Source organism: Rhinolophus ferrumequinum, chromosome 20 (assembly GCF_004115265.2).
Source record: "Rhinolophus ferrumequinum isolate MPI-CBG mRhiFer1 chromosome 20, mRhiFer1_v1.p, whole genome shotgun sequence".
Taxonomy (NCBI): Eukaryota; Metazoa; Chordata; class Mammalia; order Chiroptera; family Rhinolophidae; genus Rhinolophus; species Rhinolophus ferrumequinum.
The window spans coordinates 8,707,158-8,726,907 of NC_046303.1; the positions used below are offsets into that span (position 1 = coordinate 8,707,158).

A 19,750-nucleotide genomic window follows, 5' to 3' on the forward strand; every position below is an offset into this window, starting at 1 on the left:
ATCTTCACAACAACCCAGAAAGAGAGCTATCATAGGTCAGTAGACTTAGGCTCACAGGGACAAAGGGACAAGCCCAAGACCATATAACAGTTAAACTGTGGAGCTGGGAGTCAGACCTCCTGGGCTGTCTCCAGTGCCCACACGCTTTACCCCTTGGGGTGCGCTGAGAAGAGGTGCTTTGGGCCAGTTGCCTTTTTGTCTCTGTGGATTTGCTACCAGTTTATGAATGGCCCTTCCTTGCAGTAGATCTGTCCCCAGTGTCTCATGCACTTGGGTGGTTGGTTACCTTGGGCTCCTTTTCTCCTTCATACTCACCTCAAAACGTTTCATAAGTACCTCAATCTGTCCAAACCCAGTTTCCTCATCTTTGAAATGGACAACACTGGCTGACGTGGTGAAGAGGTCAGTGTCGTCAAGCTCCAGTGGGAACACAGAATTGCTTTGTACGTTGTGGGCAACGTAATGTATATGGGTTCCAGAAAACAAACAAAAGCATACTTCTGAGTATTGTTCCCTAAGCCAGCACTAACACCAAGGCAAATGGGGAAGGACCGCTCTTCCTCCTTACACACACACGTGTACACACACACGTGTACACACGCTCACCAAGCTGTATGTTTCCCTTTTGAGTTGAACTTTTTTCCTGTCAAAGTCATCCTTGATGTTTATTTAATTAAGACTGATCTTGCCCACACAGAATGTTGGGGAGACAAAGTAAGTAAGTGCATTAAAGAGAAAGAAAGCTGGGTAAGGGGGCAGAGGGTGACGGGGTGGGGACACTAATTCGTCTACGGTGGCCCCAGAAAGGAAGGCCTTCTGAAGATGTGCCATCTGAGCCGAGACCTGCCTGAAATGAAGGAGTCAGCCATGCCGTTTTCTGGGGAAAAGTGTCAGACAGACAGAAGAGCGGTTCTAGGTGAGGATTACCTGAGATTTACAAAACTTGACATGTAGCGAGCTCTTGACAAGAGACTTACTAAACCAAAAGTTTCTCCCAACACAGAGCAATGATGTATTTTTTTAATAAAAATGTACATATTGGGTTCACTAAGGTGGAATAGCACACAGATAAGTTTTTCTCATTGTTATTTCCTCTTCAGGTGGCATATTTCCACATCTAGATAGGTGGTCCAGGGTCACAATTTCATTCCCATCTCTGGGCTGCTGCTAAGTTTGCTTAGTTCTTCCAGAATGTACCTACCATTTTCAAGTATGATCAGAACATCTTTGAAAGACTTGAGGCCACCTTTAGTCCTGGCCTTCAACCCTTGGCTGAGAGAGTAATGTTGTCAACCAAAGTTCCCCTCCTGAAGATAATCCATATATTTAATTTTTAACCCAGCCTATCCACTGGTTCTATGTGGCCATTCCTTTGTGAGTCCCAAATTGAATTTGTATGGATCGCTCATGCAAAAAGCCTTTTAGAGAGAGTAGTGAGCAGACTTGTGGGGGTGGAAGGGAGGTCTAGCCTGGGATGAGTCTGACTTTGAATATACCCTCTCATTCTCTCACTCTCTCTCCCTTCGCTCCATTCCATGAATACTAGAGGTGAACTGAAAGTGGATTCTCTCTGTAGTGGGAATTTCAGGAAGCAGAATGGATAGTCAAAGACTTAAAGTCAGAGAATCAAAAGAACATAGCCCTTTGCTTTTGGTTATCGAAAGCAATAAAAAAATTGAAAAGTACCAGGAATCTTTGCACTTCTTCCTTCTTTCCCCACACACGCAGTTGAGAAAATCATTTCTGTTTGCGCCCTCACTAAACGACCATGGTTCAGGCAAACCATCTCATTGTGAGAGCTAGGAGCTCTGGTAGGAGCTGGTGAAAAGGCAGCTGGGCAGAAGAGTGACGCCCTGAGCTGAGTATCCCATGGGGGAAAGTTTGGGAGAATGGATCCCCAGGGGGAGATGTTAACAGCCAAGACCCGGACCAGGAAGGTGGAAGTTTTATTTCATTCCATGGCTCCCCAAAGGGAAATTCTAGTGCCTGGGCCAAGACAGCATCTGTTATTTTGACACCTTTCGATTATTTGTCAAATCTTAACAGCCCTCCTGGGCCTCTTCACATGTCCCCTTTTTTTGAGGCATCTTTGCCTCTGGTGGAAGTCTCATTGCTGAAGTCACTAGGAAATTCTGTTACAAGCAGGACCAATTTCTGGGAAATGCATATTCTTTCATTATGAAGCATAATGGGAAGAACACAGACAGTGTCATCTGTTTGGGTTTAAATCCCAGCTCCTCAGCACTTCATATGTTTGGGCCTCAGTTTATCGACTCTGTGCTGTAAGATGGAGACAATCACAGCTAGTCCTTAAGCGTTGTCTCAAAGATTGAAGCACAAAACATAGTTCCGCACATGAAAGCAGTCAGTCTTATTGATCCTCCAGTTTCTGTGCATCGGAAAAACAGTTCTGTCTACTTCACCAGATCAAAAGACTCCTTTAAAGGCAGCAAGCCCGAGGTTCTATGCAAGGAAGCGCCTTCCTTCTTAGAGGAGATTGATAGTTGGGCCCCAAAAGGAGTGTGTGGCAAGGGCCCCAGGAACAGTTTGCAACTTCCCAGGAGATCGCAGGAAGCGTTGTCACATTTAGCCCCAAAACACAAAATAAAACCAAAACAGGACAAACTCTGGGACATATCAGAAGTTCACGTTGACTGGGCGTCCTGTGCTTGATTTAGGGGCCCTAATCCCGACGGCTTCTGTTTCCTCACATTTGGCCTTTGTGGTCTGCGTATTACTATTTGTCTTCTGTTCCCTCCCACGACAGCAGTAACAATCCACACTGGAAGAACTTCACAACACGGCGTGACTTGGTATCAAGTCTGGCTTTGCCAGTCCCACCTGCGAGCGCCTGGCGTGGTACTGAAGCTCTCAGAACTCCAGTCTCCTCCTCTGTTACATCCAGGCCGGAGTGGCTAGAGGAGCAGAGGAGATGTAAGTCCTGACCCTTTTCCTCGTGTGGGTTGATGCATTCATTATGCATGGGTGTTCTCTGGGCGTGAGCGCACCTAGTCTTTCTCCAGTTATGGAAGACCATGATAGGTGAGGCACAACTGAAAAACTTGCCAAGTCAAGACCGATTGCAGGCCAGAATTCTAACCCGAATATCGAGTCTGTGTACAAATAGGAAGGTTAATTAGATCGGCCTGAAAGCTTACTTTTATGACACTGCGTTGGTTATCATCATATTTATGACAGTGTGTCTCGCATATAGTAGGGTCCTCAATAAATATTTGTTGAATGAATAAATACATGAGTATGCAATGTTACTCCATTCCCTGATTACTTCTGAGTGCTTATAAAGTAATTCAGCATTATTTTTGTCTTGCCAGGAGTTTTCTGGCATCGGGACTGAGTTGAAAGGAGGTTACCTTACATTACTCCCCAAATTATGCCATGGTTTGCCGTGCTTCCCACCACGCAAGTGCCCCCAGGCTGTTCTCTTGGTGGCCTGGGTTGCAAGTCCTCAGGTTGTGCGAGTCAAACTTCATTCATGAACTGAGGCAAGCGTTGGCATCCAGCTTGCTCATGCCTTTTCTCCCTCTGGGTTACCTACATTCCAGATCTTTCCATTGACTTGTGAGATGGCTCAAATAAGATGACACGAAAGTATACTCATTCTTAGTTCTCATGTTCAGGTGACATCGCAGGCTAAATGAGCCTTCCAGACTCCAGCATTTGGAGAGGGGTGGTGGTCATCTCTTCCTTTCCTCTTCTACCTAAGAAAGGGACGGCATTTCCGTTTAGTCTCTTCTTGTGCCCCTTGAAAGGTTATATCTCAGATACTGCTTCAGGTTTCCTGCCTTCCTTGAACATGTTTCTCTGATTGCTTCGCCGTCCTCCCTGGGAATGAGTCCATTTTATAATTTCTGGGCCACTTCAGTGTGTGTTCCTGTAAAGCCCAGGGTTTGCTCACTGGACTTCCTTTCACCTTCCACAACCATTTTTTGTGTTTTTTTTGTGAATAGTAACAATGCAAGCGTTTTGTGGAATTTTTTTCCTGCAAGAACACCTGGTTGTCTCGGGGCCCCTGTTTGACCCTTGATCTCCTTTCTGTGGAGGCTTTTCAATGACTCCCTTAAGCCTTTTGAAATCCCCTCTCTGAAAATCCATTTACTTGATTTGACCACCTTCCCTTCTTTACTGCTAGGTCTGGTCCCAAGATACCCTTTCATTTTTATATTCTTGTTGCCCAAACCCCTACTCTGTGCATAAAAATCCTCAAATTGGAAGAAACACAAGCCTTTCCTTTCCATGTGCTTGAGAATGGCTTCACTCTTGCTACCTTTTAAGGAATGAGCAGTGGAAAGTCACCTCGTTCCCTGGTCTCATGAAACCTCTCCCATGTGGGGGTTAGACATCTGAGTTCAAGCAATCCACAGCATCTTTCCCCAAATGACTTAATTTTACTCCTAAAAGTCACAAGTAACCCAAGAGGTGACGCCCCTGCATTTTAGCTTTTGGGATTTTAATGAGGAGGACATACAGTCAACAGATTGCCTTCTTCCTTAAAGAAAAGCAGATGTGAGCACCAACCCAAGTGGCTTCGTTTTGGTGCAAGATTGCAATTTCATAATTCATCATCGGCTTCTGTCCTTGACAATAGAATGAGCTGCCTGCCTGTGACCTCTCTCTTTCTCTCATCACCTTCTCACACACACTCGCCACCATATGTTCGCATGAGTTGCCCATAAAATGGCACTGACACTGAGCAGCTGAACCTCACACCCCAATCTGCTGTCATGTGTCCAACACTCGGCTTTCTTGGGATGTGTCACGGTGCTTAAACCTCCTGCCTCTGGGATGTGAAGAGCCAGGAGACTCTCCAGACGAAAGCCTTCTTCTCAAAGCTGTGCACATGTCACACACAGAAATACCTGGGAAGTTTGCAGAGGACTTGTCCTCACTGGAAGTAATCAATGTGTAAAGCACAGAGCAGGCCATACTTTGAGGAGTGACTCCCACCTGCATGTACAGGACATCCCATCAGTTTGAGCCATGGCAGCTGATCGTCAGGTGGGTGTGTGGAGGACAAATGAGTGAGGTTGAGACCCTCGACTGCCTAATGTTCTCCATCAATACCAAAAGCGTCACGGGGCTTTTGTTCGTTGAGTTTTCCCCATTTGGTTCAAACAAACACACTGGAATGTGAGGGGATAGTGGGACTATGTTACATTTTTTGGCAAATTTTTAAAATGAACAGTGTTGTCTGTTTCTTCATTAATTTTCTATGTTTCAGTTAGGGACAATCCTGACAACACTGAATAACTTTTTACTCCGTGTTTGTGCCGGTCTCCCTTCGTGCCCTTTCCTCCAGTAAATTGCTCTGCTTTATGAGTTCGGTATTTGGGGTCACTTTATCACTTTCGGGACACAAGAGTACTGTTAAGTCATTGGTCCATCAGTGTACGGGGTATAGCTTTACAGTATGAGAATACCTCCTGCTCTACATGGACGTGTACAACTCCCCCTTTCCCTACAGGGGTACATCTCATCCCTCCTAACGACACCCCTACATAGAAGGCAGTGGCCAGTTATTTCTCCTGATTCCTCAAGTCAGGAAACAGGATCTAAATGCACCCAGGAAGTCAATGACGCACACTCTTCTGAGGGCTCACGTCCTGCTTGGTGTGACAAAGTAGGGACTTCGGTGACTGCGCCCTTCCCTTTGCCTCAGTGAGTGCACTGCCCGCAGAGGACGCACAGCAAACACACGGGCGCCCAGACCTGGCTTCTAGCCTGACTTTGGCGTTACCAGACTATATGGCTTAGGGTAAAGTCTTTTGAGCTCTCTGGTACAAATGTCCTCCTCTATCAAGTAAGAGGGTACAAGACAATGACCTCTAAGGTTGTTTCCAGCGTGGGCCATTTATTTTCTTATGATTGACATGTGACTGTCATAGGTTAGGTGGGTTCTGAGAAAGGTGACTAAATATCCACTTTGCATGGGACAGTGCGCGTTTACACCTGACATGCTACGGTCGTTATTAATGGTACCTCTCTTCATTCTCAGAGATGTCCCTGTGAGCGTGGTTGATATAAGAAAACCAAAATATAGTAGATGGATCCGAACTTCTAGTTTAATATCAATAGAACTGCCGAAGCTGCCATAGCCTGGTGTGCTTTCCATAGCAGTGTATTTCAGAGGCCAACTCTTCTGAAAAATTAAAAAGGTTATGATTACACTTTCTCCACGTTCTGAAATCTGGTGTGTCAACTCCGGGAGAGAAGTCTATGTCATTTACTCAACAGGGTTTACTGTGTATCTATTAAATACTTACCTATATTGAAATGCATATATTTTAGAAATGCAGGCTTTGCAGTCCCGGCTGCTGGCAAGAGGGCTTCACGAATTGACTCAATGTTTTGCCATTAAACATGAAAATATAACTCCCTCTCTTTACAAATGGAAGTTGGTGCTATGAAGCAGGGAATCTGTTTTGTTGAAAAACCAACTGGACAGGAACGTCTTTAATCTCCAAGAGTGGGTGAGCGGCCACTCAGTCCACTATCTAATTGTTCTGCCCATCTTTGGACAGGCTCTTTCCTCTCCAAAGGTTCTTTTCAGCAGAGCTCTGTTATTTTGACTTTTTCCAAATGACTACGTGGGTAGTGTGTGAATGAGACAGTAATCTCATTGGAGCATCATCTTAGGACTGCAGCCTGTGGAGATTACATCCAGTCCAGTTCTAGAAGGTGGTGTTATGTCTTTCTTTAACTATGAAACGTTGCACAAACCAGTCAAACAACTGCAAGAAAGTGGCCTGCAGCAGCCACGTCACCTTCCTACTCCTCACAGCAGATCCAGAACCTTGGTGGAATTGGGTTGCTCCCCCAACACGGAAATTCCTTCTTTCAGAACTCTGACAGGAACTCCCATTGGCTGTCGCTACTGCACCCTCCCAGTGATGGGAAGCTCATCCCTTCACAAAGCAGCCGAGTCCAGCGCTGAACATCTCTAATTGTTGGGCCAGAAAATGCTGGGGCCTGGGCCCCAAATGCTGGCAAAGTCACCTTGCAAAGACTGAAGCCTGTGCACAATCAGCTTTTTCCAGGATGGCATGAGGGATTCCACAGGGCAAGGATGTGTAGGGGGTTTGTGCTCTGTGCAGACACAGAAATCCATGTTCTAAAAAAAAAAAAAAAAAAGAAAGAAAAGAAAAAGAAAAGAAACAACAACAACAATAACAACAAAGAAACAGTGCTCTGGGCATACATACCTCCAAAACTAGAACAGGAGGGTTTCCAAACAAACTGGGATTTGAGGCTTCAGAGTGAAACGGAGGAGATGTTCAGCCGGACTCCTGAGGGGAAGTCGGCAGCAGTAACTTCTTTGTTTCTTCTCTGTTTTCTTCTGGGTGACGTGCTTTCTCCTGGTGCTCCAAGCGCTGAGTGCTGTCACCTTGCAGGATGGCATCTTGAAATGTTGCCCTGGGATTGGACTCAACTCTCGCCCACAAGGCTCATTTCTGCTTCTGTCCTGGAAGCCTCCTACACCACCCCACATGGTAACCCACATTCCCAGATTGTCTGGAAAGTTTTTCAGTAAACACTTAACTGTGACTAATATGCTGATTTACAAGTTGTAAGCAACCCCATACCAAGGAGAAAGGCTGGCAGGAGTCTCTGTGGGACTGCATAGCAGTATTTGCCACAGGATGCCCGAAAGCCATTTACAAGCCCAAGCAACAGACGCATGGTTAAAAGGTGAAAAGAGAACCTTGGGGAAATCAGCCATTAACATCAGAGAGAAGGAGAGAAAGCAAGTGTGAAGTGTAATAGCTGAGCAGGGTTCAGTGGTTCAGCCCTCTGTTAGACTTCTCTCACGTGGCCCCTGGGTCCATCCAAGATGGGCGACTGCCCACTGAATATTTTAGGGCATTTTTGCCTGGGTATGATGGCTAATGAGACAGAGAGGCCTAGAAATTCTTAATCTGGTCAGAGCTTGCCAAATGGGTTCAGAACTTTAAGGATTTTAAAATGTTAACTTCAGGAAAGCGTTGTTCAACTCAAAAGTTGTCATCCACTGTGGGAAAGCAGGATGGATCTGTCAGGGTCTCCTGAGGCGATTCCGCAAGGCCCTTCCCCACGTTCTGTTGTCTCACTTCACTGGCTCTTGGAACATTCCTTCCTTGCATGAAACCCAAATTACACCAAGGCGATTACCCAAATTACACCAGGCGATTTCCGTCTGACTCATTTTATTAGAGAAGCGGTGTGTGTTTAGGGTAAGGGGTGGCAGACTTGGATAGACTTGAATTCCTAGAATCTCCAGCTGTGCAATTTGGGAGAAAGTAATTCATCTCAGTGGGCCTCGGTTTACTCATGTGTGCAGTGCAGATAACGGGAACCATCACTGAGGACTATTGCGAGAATTCAGCCAAGTCCAAGGGAGTTACTTGTGGAGTGGCTGACACAGAGATGTCACTCCAAACTAGCAGTTAACTTGGAATCTCTTTTCCAGTGTTCAACGTGAATATATATTAGATGAGATATGAGGTATGTTGGATGCGGGTGTGGAGGTGATTTGGGGGGGGTATGAGACTGAGGCAAGGTCAGGGGACAAAGGCACACTGCTCTCAGGGCCTAGGAGATGTGGACCCTCCAGGTCCCTGTCACTTCCCTCAAGTAATGGAGATCCAGAACCACTTGGGTCCACGTCCCCTTCTCTCTGTGGCTGCTCTGTCTTTGCCCTTGGTGTTGTTGTCCAAAGTCAATCAGAAGAGCAGGTTGCCTCCGACTTCCCCAGGTATTTCTCACTTCCATTTTCTTCAGGTGATTCTGAGCTGGGAAAAGACACTTGTGGTCAATATTAGGGTTTTGTCTGAAAGAAGCACATATAATTTGGGCCTGGGACAAATACCATTTATGAACCGTAATAGAATTTATACATTTCATCCCCAGAAGGGTCAAACAATTCCTCCCTCTGACTTTTCTTAGGCCGTGTATACTCTGGTATGCAGAATAGGGCCGCACATTATTTTCTCTGAAACTTTCTTCAGCACTTAAATGAATTAGATGATTTCATAAACCTACAGTGTTTTCATTAAAAATGGATTAAAAAAAGAAAGAGAGAAATTCTGGGAATTCTCCACCTAGGGTCGCTTTAATGGTGTGTAAGAAGTTGAATCTGAAAGTGACCTTCCTAAGAAATATCACTGAGTGAAGGCAAAAGCCTAAAAATAACCATGGGAAACTCAGTTGTGATGAGGTGTCGTTGCCAGCAGAAGAACAAAAGAGGCAAGCAAGTGGTCATGGAGCATCTAACACCATGTTTTGGTGTTCGCTGTAAAGAGGAGAGTTCTCAGAGCCGTACATCCCTTCCACAAAAGTTTCATAAGTTAGGATTTTCTTTTCACAGCCATATCTTTCCTCCTGGAGCAACTGGGGCTCTGACAATGCAATTTATTTTTGCACAGGACATTATATCATGTCCTGTCATGATATCGTGTATCTTCAAGGACATGATGTCACACTTCAGAATCAATTTTTCTTAATGGGCATTTCAACAGCCCTTCCATGGAAGCAGGGGTATAGCTTCTGAAGGATGGTATGTGGTGGAGGGATTAGAAAGAAACCCACCTCGAAGGGGTGACAAATCTGCTTTTCTCTGGGCTCAGTCACATCGAGAACATTCTTTAAAGTCCTGTTCTCACTCAGATTCCCAGCTCATCCATCTGTGAAATGTTATAAAAAATATATATTTGTTAAAAAAAAAAAAAAAGACTTGTAAAAATTCTTCAGCTCAGGGTCAGCAAACATTTTCTGTAAAGGTCCAGATTATAAATATTTTCAGTTAACAGGCTCAATTCTGTCCAAAAGTAGCCACAGACCATACTGAAATGAATGGATGGGGTGGTCTTCCAATAAAACTACTTATGGACACTGAAATTTGAATTTCATATAATTTTCACGTGTCATGAAATACTATTCCTCTTGATTTTTTCAACCATTCAAAAATGTAAATGTAAATTCGTAGCCATGCAAAAATAGGCCGTGGGCCAGATTTGGCCTGCAGTCTGTAGTTTGCGGACTCCTGCTCTAAGTAAAGAAAGCTTTCCGTACCACAAACTGTGTTAACTCCTTTTTTTATTTTTTCATCGTAATTCATGTGCAGTATGAGTCATTTAGATTGTGGTTCCTCTTTCATATTGTCACTAATAACCCAATGAGTGACCATAAAATTGGGGGGTGGCTTTCTCTCTCTTCAGGGACATAGATTCTCTCCCCAAGGAAACAAAAGTAGACAACTGAGCTCTCCATAAGTATAAGGCCATGTGTGGACATGACGGGGAGGAAAGTTGGGTAAGAGAAAGCGTTCTTTCTGAAATTATCTGAAGCAGCTGAGTTATACTCCCTGTGTTTAATAATCACAAAGCTGGACTTACAGCTCTTATCAAACCATTTCGGTGGGGTCTGCATCATTTCACCAATTTCAACAAACTGTCTCAGCATGGAGAAAGATTAGACTGTGAGTGTTTACTCTGTGGAGTTATGGCTGTGTTCTCTTCGAGAGAATGAGATATGGAAATAGAAGTTCACTTCGTCTGGTCTCTGATGGGTTCCCGTGACAGGAAAAAGTTGGCAGTCTGTGCTCAGGTGAATGACAGTGAAATTCTGCACGTTCTCCTCCCCTCTGGAGATGCAAATTCTTAAAGGTCTGGGGGGCCGAGGGACCCTGTACTTTCTGCTCTAGTTGTACTTGGGGCAACAGAGGCCTGGGACAGGGCCTGCAAAGCAGGGACAGAGGGGAGGCCAGCGTGGTGAGCACCCCAGAATGTTGGAGCTGAAGGAGGCAGCCATTCTGTCCACCTAGAAGGGGAACCAGAGACCTCGATGGAGGGGTGGATTGCCCAGGGCCTCCCAGGGTGAGGGGACCAGACGCAGACCAAAAGGCCCGATGGAGGTAGACCAGCCCAGCGCCTCTCCCATCACTCTGCACTGCACTGGGGCTTCAGAGACTGGCTCGATGGGGATGACCGCTGACCCCTCCACTTCCCCGCCAGTGACCGGGCTTCACTAGGCTCTGTCATGAGGCAAGCATGGTGGTGTGACTGTTGAGCATGCTCACCAACTGGGGTTTGAGTTTCACTCCCCTCAGGCCCACAGCCAGCCAGGGAGTGGCCACCCCACTGCAAGTCAAAGGGCATGGGGGTTTATTCCAGACCCAGACCAGTTTTCCACAGAGAGCTAGTGTATTAGGTTGGTGCAAAAGTACTCGCGGTTTTTGCAATTACTTTTAACCTTTTAAACCGCAATTACTTTTGCACCAACCTAATAGTAAAAATCGTAGGCTGAGCACTCCAGGGGAGACCCAACTGTGAGACTAGGAAACTGGGGAAACCATGGAGGAATTTTTCTGAAGTGTCAAGAGGCTTGTATGACTGCTCTAGAGACTGGGACATGTGAGAGCCCGAGCTCACCCTGCTGCCTCCCCCTTGTGAGAGACGTGGGCCTGTGCCCACTACTCCCACCACCACCAGGGTGCTGCCAGGGACAAATGACACATGACTACGCTTGAGGTCAAGACCATTGGCATCAACTGTGCCCTCACTGTCCTCCTCAGGCTCCTCATTTGTAAAGGCCCCAGGCTGCGTGAGATGTTTTGAGACCTTGGCCATACTAGCATTTTCTTTTAAATGCTGGTACTGTTTGCATTACTTTTTATTATAATAACTCTGCTAATAGCGTCACAGTTTACTGTGGAATGGGAAGATAACACCAACCTGACAAAACGGAAAAAGTGGTAAATCTAGATACATAGATCCAAGGCGTTGACTTCAAAACTCTTCGTGCACATTGATTAAAAAAAGAATTTTTTTTTTACTTAATCCAAGCCAGGATTTATATAAGTTTTCTCACTGAATCCTAACAAGAACCACATGAGAAAATTCAAGCAGAGAGAGACAAATTTGACCCCAAGTTATAAAGCCAGTAAGTGGCAGAGCCACTGTGTGAACCTGGGACTATTTGGCTCCAAACTCCTCATTACGCTATAAGACAAAGATAAAATAAATCAACCTTCCATTTATTTAAACCTTCACTGCCCCCCCCCACCAAAAACAAAACAACAATAACAACAACAAAAAAAAAAACAACAAAAAACCCCAAATCAAACTTCTGTTGTTCTCCCTCCTACTGATTATATGCTTTTCCTTTCATCTCAGGGGCCCGGGACCAATTTAGTAACGAAGATTATGATCATACTAGTACTTGAGGGACACGCTGTGCTAGCGAAGGAATCTCAGACTCATAAGGTCATTCAGTCGGCCGAGGAAGTGGCAGGAGGTGGGCTTGCAGAGGGCTGCATTTCGGAGGCTTTCCTGTAATTTGGGCTCTGCTTTGTGCTTCTCTCTGTGCCTTGGCCTGAGCTGGCCGTAGGTGGCCAGGGTCCATCCTTCTTGGGTTCACAGGCCATCCCCAAGTGCCGTTAAGGAAATATTATCACCAGGAACCTGTTGCCAGGAAAGACCAGATGGATGCTTTCAATGTCGATGCAATTGTGTTGTGGGGGACACAGAGGAAGGGAGAGGGCGAGATGGTCCCAGCCTCAGGGGTGCATGTGTGCACGTCCACTGACACCAAATGGCTGGTGCGTCCAGTCTGTTTCCCACTGTCATGGGGAGCTGGTGAAGAGCTGCAGCTGCACTGGGGTCAATGCCAGCGAGGCTCGAAGAACAGCGTCATGGCTAGAACTGGAGCACTCCGTGGACCGGGGAGATGGGAGTGGGTGGGGGAATGTGGCTGTAGGGATCCTCGGGGAATGGTTTTGTCCCCAGATTTTAGTTTATCTTGGGTGGAAAAGGAGTTCCCCTCCCACGGCCTGGCCAAGAATGTTGATGTCACAGGGAAAGGGAACAGAGTTTGATTGTGTGTCACACAGAACTGGGAACGGGCTGCTATGCTTCGAGAGACGCCCTTATCAATTAGGTAATGTCTGCTAATGATTGAGGGACTGTAGGATGCAGTGGTCCAGCTGCTGATATATTAGCAAACATCTGCAAAGGGCACCGGTACCTTGTGGGACAGGGTTTTTTTGGACTGGATCCCAATGGTCTGAGCCCTGAAAGACTGGTAGGCCTGACAGAGTCAGAGTGCATCTGAAACAGAGCGACGTGGAAGAAATGTGGCCTGGGCATGGGGGGCGGGGCTGGTGGGATTTAAAGAGATGAAAGTTTGTTTCTGTAGGAATGATGCCTATAACCAAATTTTCTTCCCGTTTCCTCCAGCCTTCCTTCCTTACCCCATTTTTCCCTCCCATTTTCTTCCACACCTTCGCTCCCCCTTCTTTCTTCCCTCCCTTCTTCTCTCTTTCCTTCCTTCTTTTCCTTCCTTTTCCCCTCCCTTCCTCCTTTTTCTTTTCTCCTTTCTCCCTTTTTCCTTTCCTCCCTCATCCCATTCCTCCCTTTCTCTCTTTCTCGGCTTCATTTTCTCCATCCCCTCCTCTCCTTTCCCACTCTCCTTTCTTCCTTCCTTGAAATACTAACATTTAATGATGTCCACAATATGTAACACACTGGACTAAGTGCTGGGAATACAAAGATAATAACGGTATCTTGCCCTCAAGGGAATAATAGCTAGAAGCACAAAATAAATGTGAAAACTGATAGATGTAAAAACATGTGTAAAGACTACAATGATAGTAGCATATAAGGTCTACCATAGTCAACGCTTAAGTAATTTGTATTATTTAATGTTCTCTCTTTTTTCTTTTTTTTTTTTTTAAAAAAAAACCACAACGTATTATGGGATGTAAAATATAAAAGATCAACAAAGTAATCCCCAGTCTCACCAACCAGTAATGGAAATGTCTGAAGAATACACATATATAATATATACATGTCTATACATGTGTATACATACACATATTTTAAAACAAGAATGAGATATTACTGTATATACTGTAACATGCTCTTTTTTGATGAACATATTATTGGCACCTTTCAGGATTAATAAATATAGATGTGCCAGATTATAGTTCATCAAATAGAGGGTCCATAATTAATTCTACCAATTCATTATTGCTAAGCATTAACACTGTTTTCACTTTGGGGATGTGATTTTTCAAAAAAACACAGCAATAATCATTGTAACTAACTAGTTATGCATTGGTCAGTTTACATCCTTAAGGTAACTTCCTAGAAGTGGAATTCCAGTAGAAGTGTGTACACATTTTTCACACTGTTTGATATATAACCCAACTGCAGCGTAAAAAGTTTATATCAAAAGATATTATTTTAACGTTTTCCAATTCAATAGTTGAAAAATATATCTAATTTTTAAATGACATATCTGTTACAACTAAAAAAAGATCCAAATATTTCAAATTTATGCATTTGACTTCTGAGATTTTTATTAATTTTGTTTCTGTTTATTTTTATATTCACATATTTTATGTAGTAGAGTCACTAATATTTTGTCACATATATTAGAAATATTTTCCCAATTTGTCCTTTTCCTTTTAGGATTTCTGTTTTTTTTCCTGTATAGGAGTTTTGGTTTAATTAATGTGATGCAATTGATCAATTTTCTTTATGGTTGCTGCTTTTGATACCACATTTGTAAAATACATCTCTATTGTAAATAAATATAAATACACATATCTTATTTTTGTATTTTAGTCCACCTGGAATTAATTTTGGGTTTGGTATGACTAAGAGTGTAACTTTGTTTTTTCCAAATGGTTAACCAGTTGAATAGTATTATGATTAAGTCTATGCTTAAAATTCCAAAATCTGTAATTTTCTTATGTTTCCTATTTTTAATATTGTATATTTGTCATTTTTCTTAAATGATTGTTGTTAGTTATTTGTCTATGTTTGTTGGTCTTTGGAAACAATCAGCTCATTCCTCAATTTTATTGTTTTTAAATCATTAATTTCTGCTATCTTTGCAAACTAATTCCTCCTTTTCTTATATTTTTAAATGTTTCTCTATAGCTTCATGATTTGAATTTATTATCATTTTATTTTTATTCTTGCTGTTTAACAATAAAAGTTAGGGCTATAAATATGCTTCTAGTTTTGGCTGAATTCTGTACATTTTGTATGGCATATTCTCACAGACATTGCTTTCTAGATGATTTGTGTTGCATTTTATTTGCTCTCTGACAAAAGAATTTTACGAAAAAACTGTTTACAGTTTATAGGTAGCTGGAGATTTAACTTAAATATTGTCTTTAATTTCTGCTTTACTGCATTATGGCCAAGAGTGTGGTCTGTAGATTCTTTTTTTAAAAACTTCTGGAAATTTTTGAGATTCTTTGAGAAAGTCTAGCCTCTAACTAGTGTTTCATTGTAGGGGGGAACAGTTAAGTTTGGAATTCTACTTTTACTTGTTTTTCTCTCAGGTTTTTAAAGGAAACTTGTAATCTCCTTACGGAGCCCCGAACACTCGCTCTCCTACTCTAACAGAACTCTCTGGGCTTCAGTGTCCTGTCCCCTTTATCTCGGTGGCTTGCGCCTCCTTACCTCATACCATGTGCCATAACACGGTCCGGACACATCAGGTTTTGCAGTATCCTCTCCCAGCTGGAGTCTAGTTCTTTGACTTTGATTTTTCTCCCTCAAATCTGTTCTTAAAGAAGCTGTTATCCATCTTTAGAAAATGGTGGAGGGAAGAGACACTAAGTGGAGGGGAAAGCTGTTTTACCTTTCTCCATGGTCATTTTGACTCCTCACGATTAAAACTGTGACCACTCCTTTTAGTTTGCTGGTAATCGTATGCTGTATTTTAGAGTGAAACTTTATCTTAATGTGTTCATGTGTTTGTCTCTAAAGTTTAAATGGATCTTTCCACTCTGTATGAAAATATTGACCTATTACTACACAAGCTCATCCTACTTACCTGTATTAACATTGACTTACCTCGTTTTAAATCTTCTGTTTTTTTGTGATTTTTGGTTTTTATGCTTCCTTGATTTTTTCCTTCATTTTAGTTTTTTAAATAAAGAACATATTCTACTTTCTTTTTCACCCTTAGTATGGAATCCGTTTTAAATTCCAATAGCTGTTACCATTAAGTTGTTCAAAAGCATTATTCATTTTCAAACATTTGAGGGCAGTTTAAGCTCAGTGTTGTCAACAGATAACCTGTGTACATTGTCTTTGGCTCTATGCTTTATTCTCTAGTGATGGTTGATTTTTGTTCTTCCTTCTATGGTTGAAAGGTGGATTGATGTTCATAGCTTTCAATCTAGTTTACAGTATTTTCCAGGCTTTTACCAATGTATCATTGCCTTATTGAAAAGGTATTCTTTTCTATCTGGTTCTATCTACTCTGAAGCACTGGAATATGAAAAAGTCACAACTGTAAGAATGCATTGCTTCCAAGGTTCTTGCCACCATCACCCCAGCTATCCCTATTTCTGGAGACTGTCATCCCCCAGAATGTTGTAGGCCATTACCAGTCCTCTTTTTGCTTTCCGATGTCCTGTTTCCTAGGACTTGATGGAGGAAGGGACATTGGTTCTAACACAACTTTGGCTGCTTCATAGGTCGAAGGTCCAATGGGAAGAGAAAGGTACAGCTAAAGTGAGTGGAAAACTCAGAAGCTGGGATGGCTCTTCACAGTTGTCCAGAGTAGGCGATGGATCCGATGACATTGGATGTGGCTACCCTGGCCTCAGAGGGGGCATGACCCCAGGTGAGGCGGCTCTCTTCAGTTAAGGCAGTTCCTAGAGGGTTCACTGGAGGCTCTGTTCTGGCAGAACTCCCAGCAGCTAGAGAATGCTTTCTCCCGTCCTGAAGGAGGATCCTCCCGGATAGCACATCACGGCATCCACCTCATGATCATATCCTGATTCACACAAGTTTTGTATATTTTCTGTCTCTCCACTAGACTGTGAGCTTCATGAGAGCAGAAGCCGTGTCTGTCTTGTTCAGGGTACCCCTAGTTTCTAGCACAATTTCTAATAGACTGTTAATACACATTAGTTGAATGGGTGATAAATGAATGAATGATGCATCTTTAGGTATGAGGAGAGGACCAAGGATGAGAGGAGAGAAAGAACTGTAAAAAGGAGAGGAATCCCCCATCTCATATAAGAAAGATATTATGAGATGCAAGAAAACGATGAAATGATCTCCAAATCCACAAAAAGAGACAATAGAGACCACAGAGTAATTAATTCCCCACATCCCATTTGAGAAATACAGCTGGAAATTGTGGGAAGAATTTTTATGACCTTGGGATCCAAAAAGGAACATAAAATAGTCATCTGGTGCAGTGAGTTCTATCCTCCTGGGGCTCACAATACACCATTACGATTTCCTGATGTACCCTGCATCCAAATATACCTTCTGCATTGCATGCATGAGCATGTATTACAGAGAAGGAAAATGAATTTGTGAAAGATAGATAGATAGATAGATAGATAGATAGATAGATAGATAGATAGAAGAAAGAAAGAAAGAACACAGGTCTCAGTATATCTCAATATTTGAATCTATCGAGATACTTGGAAATGCCCTGGAGTATCTAGAGAATCAGACTGTGAGAGACTGTCCTAGAATTTTAACCAGACAAGCTCATAAGGGACACTGTTTGGCTTCACTGTCTTAGCCCATAAACAGAGCCGCTCTGCCTGTGAGAGTCCCTGGTTTGTTCAGTTGTGTTGGGAGCTGGATCCAGACATATTTGCTTCTTGCTTTCTCTGCTCCCTGGCCTCTCCTGCTTCTCCCTGAAGACTAACTCAAGGAGCAAAGCAAAAAGAGGTCATAAAACTGATAAAGACAACAGAAGCTCAGGAAGAGTCCCACCTCTCAGAGGGTGCCCTGGGCAGACTGCACCTGCCTCACCAGTCAGGAGACCTGAGGTGTGAAACGCAGATGCCTCTATCTGAGCTTCCTGCAGTGGGACAATTGGACCATGTCCCCCCTGCAGAGGGACAGGCACTGAACGGCTTTTCTTAAATAGAAATGTCCTCATCAGACTATTTCTCAGGTACCATTCTCCATGTTCAAGTGCAAAGTCCACAGATGTCTATTCCAAAGAGACCATTCCTTGCTTGCACTGCCCTGGGACCCCTGCCCTCCCAAGAGGAAACATACCATTAGGTATTGAGTCTAATTTGGTTTAATGTTTACTGTTCACACAGTCCTATGGGTAGGTATGTTTATGTCCACTTTACACATAAGGAAGCTGAAATAAAGAAAGAGTATGTGACTTACCCAAGGCTATCAGCCAGTGCATGGCTAAGCTGGGATTTATTATTATTTGATTATTTATTCAGCTACTCCTCATTGGGCCCCTACTTGGTACCAGGCCAGGGTCTTCTGAATTTGCTGCAGTCCCTCTGAGAACAGGCTGTGACAACTACATCACCACCTGCTCATCTGATAGCTGGGACCCTCTAGCCCAGGACCTTTACCAGTGACCTGTAGAATCCCCCGAAACTTCTGGGGGAAGGCCGAGGGATGGCAAAGGTTGGAATTCTCAGAAGTCTCTGCAGCATCACAGCCCTCTGTGGGCTGTCCTCCTGCAGACCCAAGGAGACCCGACACTGGCACATTCCACAGTGTGTACCGGGCCATCTTGGCATCTAGGCCAGCCCTCGGTTGGATGGCACCTAAGCCAGTGTAGCCTGCCACCATCCTAGAACCTTGACTGAAGATTCTGCCCCATGCTCTGTCTGGAGCGAATCATGTGTGTGCCTGGGTATGTGTGGGGCAGTAGGAAGAATCTCCACGCACATGTGTGTGTACCTGTTTGGTGCTTCTGTGTGTGTGTGTGTGTGTGTGTGTGTGTGTGTGTGTGTGTACAGTATACATACTCTGCCTTCGGAGCTCCCTGACATGGAAACAGCATTTTTAAGCATCAGATTCAGAAAGCCTTTTACCTCCAGCCTTCTCCTAAGGAAGGAAAGCTGTTCAGGGCTCTACCACCGGACTCTCCAAGCCATTCGGAAAGAATAATCACAATAATAGCCAACACACGTTGATCACTTAGTCTTTCAAGTCTTTCTAAGCCTTTATAAGATAAGTAACTCAAAATGTTCAGGACGACTCAGTGAGGCATGAACTTTTATTCCTCTCTCTTTAGAGATGATGAGCCTGAGTCCTCCAGAGTCCATGCTCAGGGTCAGTCTGCATGGAAACTGCGGGGCTGAGTTGGAATTTGGGCCATCTGACCTCGGAGCCTGCTCCCCTAAGCACGGCCGCAGCCTGTCCTCCCCACCATCTTACTCGATAGAGGTGTCTTCCTGTATCGGTTACAACTCAAAGATGCAAGTCCAGTGCTTGGGCCTTTGTGGGTATTTCCCAGGTTTCATCTTCCCAAGGTCAAGATAGGGGGTCTGAGTAGTGGTGGAAGGCTGTTCTTGACCATGAGTCCAGGTAGAATCGCAAGGCTTCCTCTGCCTGCTTTTCTGCCTTCACCTGGGAAAACAGGTGACGTCGGCTGCAGTGGTGAAACTGAAGAATCCACAGGCCCCGGAGTGAAGAAACCACAGAGGTGAAGAGTGGGACGGGTGGAGAGGCCGAAGGCAAAGGCAGACCTGGTCACAGCTGGGGCCACGCAAGTCAGGTGTCACCGGTGTGATGACAGACAGGACATTGGTTTTGCATAGAACCAGGGCTTCTGAAGCCACTTCTCATTGCTTCACCTTCCTTCCCCTTGTAGTAGATGGGTGCTTCTGGAAGCTGCTTCTGGAAGTTGGCAAGGAAAATCAAGTCCTGAGATGAGGCTTAGGCTGCTAAGAGAATAAAAAAGGGAAAATAGAAGAAAAATTTCTATACTTTTATTTTAGAGA

General features: G+C 44.1%; 1 long non-coding RNA gene across 1 annotated transcript in view; it reads left to right on the forward strand.

Moving 5' to 3' along the window:
- The first annotated feature begins 2,819 nt into the window (after nt 1-2,819).
- Nucleotides 2,820-19,750, forward strand: part of LOC117012471 (uncharacterized) — a 94,854-nt gene continuing 77,923 nt past the window's right edge. The window contains exon 1 of the long non-coding RNA XR_004421173.1: nt 2,820-2,934. This is a non-coding gene — a long non-coding RNA (uncharacterized LOC117012471). The remainder of the gene's footprint in view (nt 2,935-19,750) is intronic.